This window comes from Salvelinus sp. IW2-2015, linkage group LG15 (assembly GCF_002910315.2).
Source record: "Salvelinus sp. IW2-2015 linkage group LG15, ASM291031v2, whole genome shotgun sequence".
Lineage (NCBI taxonomy): Eukaryota > Metazoa > Chordata > Actinopteri > Salmoniformes > Salmonidae > Salvelinus > Salvelinus sp. IW2-2015.
The window spans coordinates 1-6,057 of record NC_036855.1 but is presented as its reverse complement, the minus strand read 5'-3'; the positions used below and the strand labels follow the sequence as shown (position 1 = coordinate 6,057).

Here is a 6,057-nt window from a genome sequence, read left to right as displayed (position 1 = left end):
GCCCGGCGCACTGGTTTGAGTGTGTCAAGATCTGCAATGCTGCTGGGTTTTTCACACTCAACAGTTTCCCCTGTGTATCAAGAATGGTCCACCACCCAAAGGACATCCAGCCAACTTGACACAACTGTGGAAAGCTTTGGAGTCAACATGGGCCACCATCCCTGTGGAGCGCTTTCGACACCTTGTAGAGTCCATGTCCGATGAATTGAGGCTGTTCTGAAGGCAAAAGGGGGTGCAACTCAATATTWGGAAGGTGTTTCCTAATGTTTTGTACACTCAGTGTATAGTTTAGAGAATCATTGTACCATCTACATCTCTGTTAACCATGTTTTCAATAACCCAAAATATAGTTTTTCAGCTGTTTGAAGCTGGTGTACAAAACCGATAGTWAAAGATGCAAACACTAAACTTAAGAACAGGAAGCATAGAAACTCTGCACATAGAACAGATCTACCGCATCTTAAATTTGCTTTCAATAAGAATGACAGATCTATAACTCACATTTTTATGTGAATTTGGTCAGGTCGCCCAAAAAGTTACATATTATAGCTTGAAGACTTTTGCAATTCGTGTGATATGTTGCATCTTCAACTTGACATCGGTCCTATATTGTTATTTAATCCCAGCCCCCGTGGGAGGCCTTTTGCCTTCTGGTAGGCCGTCATTGTAAATAATAATTTGTTCGTAACTGACTTGCCTAGTTAAATAAAGGTTAAATAGTAAACAAATCAATAAAAACATATGCCCTAGCCAGACTATACCAACAACAACAACTTGCTGAAAGACAAAATATACTTAGGTTAGCTACTCTTGCAGAGACTATTTGTCTTCCCAGGCTATGGATGAGGCACACACACACACACACACACACACACACACAGACACACACCCTCACCAAACAGACACACAACCTATACCCCATTAACCGCTCCACCCACACGCCCTGCTCCACACACCCTTAACCATCCATCTCAGACAGGAAGTAGTATTTCCCAGCCCCATAAAAGGTAAAAGGACACTGTGCATTAAATATGTATGAGTGACACTCTGTATTATTCATGAAACATAACTCCCCCAGCCAGCCCCTCTTCTCTCGCTGACAGAGACTGGTGGGCCGGGCTCTCAAAGACACCACAAATGAGAAGCTACAGCCTCGTGTTGCAAGAAATACAATACAATGAGAGAGAGGGGGAGAGGGGATGAGAGGGAGAGAGCGAGGGGATACAGGGGATAGACAGAGATAGGGAAGAAATGGCAGAGAAAGAGTGAAAAGGGAGAAAAGGGGGAGAGAGAGAGGGGTAGCGGAGAGAGAGAGGGTGATGTGGAAAGGGAGTGGGAGGAGTGGAAAGAGGTGGAAAGAATAGAAAGAGGCAGAGAACGGCTGATGTCTATGTTGGCTCTGTATAATGTAGTATAATGTACCGCAACTACAGAGCTGGGTGATGGAGAGAAAGAGAGAGAGAGAGAGAGACAGAGAGAGAGATGGGGGAGAGATATAGAGAGTGAGAAGGGTAAAGGGGGAAAGATGGAAAAAAGGAGTGATGGAGAGAGGGAGTTTATTAAGTATACTGCATTCTCCTTCCTATAGCAGTCTATACACATCTACTGATCCAGAGCTGTGATGTAGCAGTTAGCTGATGCAGAACATTCACATCTCACGGCTGCCTATCTATCTACCGCCAAAGTGCTACACAATCAATGTGTGTCTGTGTTTATCAAATGAATAATACATAAATAAAGAGTCAATAAGTCGGTTCTAAAACAGGACGTTGGATAAGGCCATAGAGATAGATGGGAGCGGGAGGCACTTTTTCTCTCTGTCTCAGTCTCTTGGGGATTGATTGACACACACAAGGAACGGCAGGAAGGCTATCTGGGCAATAAAATAGCTCAGCTCATTCCAATCTGGTGTAATTTAGCCCAGAGGAACTGTATGCTCTAGTCGCACCCCTGCAAGGTAATACACGCACACACATCACCCATCGGGCTGAGCACAGAATCAGCCACAGTGGTGTATCGCCCTTCCAGCTATGTGCCTTGCTCAAGACGATCTGAAGACATTTATTATAGTCCAYCAAACCTTCCCAGCACCAGGCCTCGGTGATTGTGATAAGATGTGATGTTGACCTTTGTGGACCACTAGGAGGTTCCCTCCAGTCTAGCCTGCTTGGCTAGGGGCGAGGGCTTAGTTCTTAGTGTTGGTACTACTAACCTGTGATGTTGACTTGGTGTACCACTAGGAGGTTCCCTCCAGTCTAGCCTGCCTTGGGCTAGGGGCGAGGCTTAGTTCTTAGTGTTGGTACTACTAACTGTGATGTTGACCTTGGTGGACCACTAGGAGGTTCCTCCAGTCTAGCCTGCTTGGCTAGGGGCGAGGGCTTAGTTCTTAGTGTTGTGTATTACAACTCGTGATGTTGACCTTGGTGGCACACCGGAGGTGTTCCTCCAGTCTAGCCTGCTTTGGCTAGGGGCGAGGGCTTAGTTCTAGTGTTGGTACTACATAACCCTGTGATGTTGCTCTGTGGCGACTAGGGGTTCCTAGTTAGCTGCTTGGCTAGGGGCGGGGCTTAGTTCTTAGTGTTCGGTACTCACTAACCTGTGATGTTGTCTTGGCGGAACCTTGGAGGTTCCTCCAGCAATGCTTGCTTGGTAGGGGCGAGGGCTTAGTTCTTTTAGGTTGGTAGTACTAACCTGTGATGTTGATCTTGGCGGAGGACCACTTGGAGGTTCCCTCCAGCACATGCTTTGCTTGGCGGTCTTCAGGTGTCCAGTGAAGTCCTCTTTAGAGATCCAACATCTCCTGGATGACCCTAAAACACCTAGGCCGGTTCTTCTCCTGATCTTCATCCTCTCTTCATGGCCATGATGATGTTCAGGGTCTTGTCCTCAGCCGTGCTTAGAACTCTTTCTCCACCGCCCTAGAAACACCAACAGCAGGGAAATCACAATTCACTCCACAGTCAGAGCTCCGGCAAATTAGAGGAGAATAGACTACCCGTACCATACCTTCTACCACTATTTCAGATAGAGCCATAAGTGACGATAGCACAACACACATCTCACTGCAGCTCGCCACCAAAAACCAGCTATCCGGGACAGCGCATCATAGAGCCATAGAAAGACGACTTGCATTCCATCAACACACCACACACAAGCACAACACCACACACACACACCACACCAACACCACACCACAACGACACAACAACCACCACACCCACATCACACCCACACAGGACTACGACACACACTCATCTGCAGATTGCTAGCAAGACATCTTACATTAGGACGTAGAGGCAGATTAGTGCTTGAGAAATCTTGTCCCGCGCTTAGAATCTCTATATCGCGCACTAATACTACTAAAACACACAGATAACTTTCTCCCATGCCCTTTGTGGACTCTATCTCTCTTTCTCTACCTTTCTCTTTTGGGTATCTTGTCCCTAGAAGACAATGGGAAGCAGTTGTTGTAGGAGGAGAATGTTACAAATACTGTCTGTGATTAGAATACAGTTAGAAGCATCCTTTGTACCCACCTTAATTCTGTGTGTTTGTGTGTGTGAGTAGGGGGTGGGGGTTAGAAAGACTTTGGCTACGGCCTATCTCTCAAACACACARTTCTGCTTTCTCCTCATGCTTTTATTGGACCCTCCCTCACCTCTCTCTCACCTCCCTCCCTCTCCCCTCTCTCCCCTCCCTCCCTCTCCCCTCTCTCCCCTCCCTCGCTCTCTTTTTCACCCCTTCTCTCTCCTCCTCTAATCGAGTTATCTCGCCTGTCATCTTTGGCGAGGTCATGAACTGCGATTGAAATCAAATTAAACATGAATCATCATTTGAATAAAACACTATGTATGCGTCCCAAGTTACACAGTTTTCCCTACATAGGGCAGTACTAAAAGTAATGCAATACTAAAAGTAGTGCACTATGTAAGAATAGAGCGCCATTTGGATGCACACAGAGAGTTCTATCATTCAGAGTGGAGCTAATCCAGTTACAGAGAGTGACGGTCCTGGGGCTAACGTGTCACACGTCTACTGTCATCCAATCAAAACACACMAGGATAAACCTCTAGATTCTACCCAAAACATGACCTGCTACTGTAGAACAGAGGGAATCAGTTTAAATAAACATTACAGTAGCAAGATGGAGAGGGTGTGGGTGTGTTTTAGTGCAAACACAAACACGTTTGAGAGCTAGCTACACTTCAAAGCAGGCTGGGAGGCAGAGAGTAATGTCATACTGAGAGCCAGAGGAGACACCCTCCCTGTAAGGCTGGAGACAACAACACACACACACACACACACACACACACACACACACACACACACACACACACACACACACACACGGCCAGCTTGTGTATGCTATATGGAAGTAAAACAATGTCAATGTGCTGCAGTAAACGAACAAACAAGCTGTAAAGCAACAATCTCGATTCAGGCACCACGAATGGACAGCAACAGAGTCCGGGATTCTGGAGTTCAGCACCACAGGACACGTGGAACATGCCTCACATTGCTCCCATTGTAAATAATAGGGGAATAAATTGCAACTAAAGCGAAGGATAGAACTCTCCATTGTTGCTGGAATTTCTAAACCAACATATGAATGCATATTCTGTGGTGTGTTGTGTTGGTGTGTGTGTTTGTGGTGTGTGTGTGTGTGTGGGTGGTGTGTGTGTGTGCACGTGTGTGTGGTGTGTGTGTGTGTTGTGTGTGTGTGTGTGTGTGTGTGAGTTGTGTGTGTGGTGTGCTGTAGCTGCGTGTGTGTGGTGTGTGCGTGCTGTGTGTGTGTGTGTGTGTGTGTGGGTGTTACAGTGCGACGAGTGGGAGTACAAACCTGTGTTCTGGGTTGTGAGCCTGTGTGGTGTGTGGAGTGTGTATTTCCCTTACTCTTTAGACAGTCGGCGTAGTAGATCCTGACACTTTCTCGTGGCATTTGACACACCACCTCAGAGCGCGCATACCCCGCCTGGATGCCGCCACAGCCAGGTTCCCCAACACCGTGGCAGTAGGTGTGGGCGAGTGGCCGGTCCACCTCAAAGTTATGAGGCGTTCGTAGACGAGATGGAAGATCAACGCCTGCAACGTCTTTCCCTAAACACATGCAGTTTCCCTGGAGAGAGGAGAAAGGGGTGGAGAGGAGAGGAAGGAAGGGAGGATGAGGGAGACAAGAAGGTGAGAGAAGGGAGGAACGAGGCGGAGGAGGAGAGGGGAGAGGAGAAGAGGCAGAGGAGGGAAGAAGGGTGATAGAGAGGAGAAAGATGGGGAGGAAGGGAAGAGAAGGAGGGAGAAGAAGACAGCAGGAGGAGGGAGAGAGAGGGGGAGGAGAGGAGAAGAGGCAGAGGAGGCAAAGAGGAGGGGGAGAGGCAGGGAGGGAGAAAGAGGGAAGAGAGAGAACAGAAGGAGAAAACATAGAGAAAGAAAGAAGGGCAAGAAAGAATAGGTGGAGTGAAAGCAATTCAGATGTAACGACACACAAACACACACCACCCCCTAGAGGTAAAGGGGAGAAGGTCTAAGGCAAGGTCACTGTAAAGGTCAAGTATCCCCAGGGTCAGTCAGTCTCATTAAAACCTAAATGAGCTATACACTTGTGTTCTTTAAACCCCAATCGCCTATAGGCTACCTTCTATACGATAATTAATGGCTTGCGTCCACACACTAATCTTCCTTTATAGTGTACATTATGCTGAACCACACACACTTTAGACCTGCTTTTTAAATACTATCCTATGCTCCCATATAGTGCACTAACAAGTAGTGTTATTATCTGACCCTAACACTGCTATAGGCTACTTTATAATTAAGGCTACGTTTTCCCAACAAAATCTCACGTTTGACCATTTTTACTTCAGATTCTGACGGTTTGTCCACATTGCTCTCCAAACGTTCAAATTTCGATTTGCTCCCAAAACATCAAATATTCTAGGTGTTTTGGACGAACCGCTGGGTTGCTCCTCCTGATATTCCTAAGTGACTTGCCTAGTAAATAAGGTAAAATAATCATTTGAAAAAGAAACAACACACCGGGTTGCACCACTGCTGTGTCCCACC

The 6,057-nt window shown here is 46.8% G+C and overlaps 1 protein-coding gene across 1 annotated transcript in view; it reads right to left on the bottom strand.

The window, feature by feature from the left end:
- The window catches only part of LOC111973915 (protein unc-13 homolog B-like), a 69,583-nt gene extending 64,645 nt beyond the window's left edge, over nt 1–4,938 (bottom strand). The window contains exons 1-2 of the mRNA XM_070446851.1: nt 4,894–4,938; nt 2,692–2,918 (exon numbers count right to left, since the gene is read on the bottom strand). The gene's annotated coding sequence lies outside the window, so the exon portion shown is untranslated. The remainder of the gene's footprint in view (nt 1–2,691; nt 2,919–4,893) is intronic.
- Nucleotides 4,939–6,057: the final 1,119 nt, after the last annotated feature.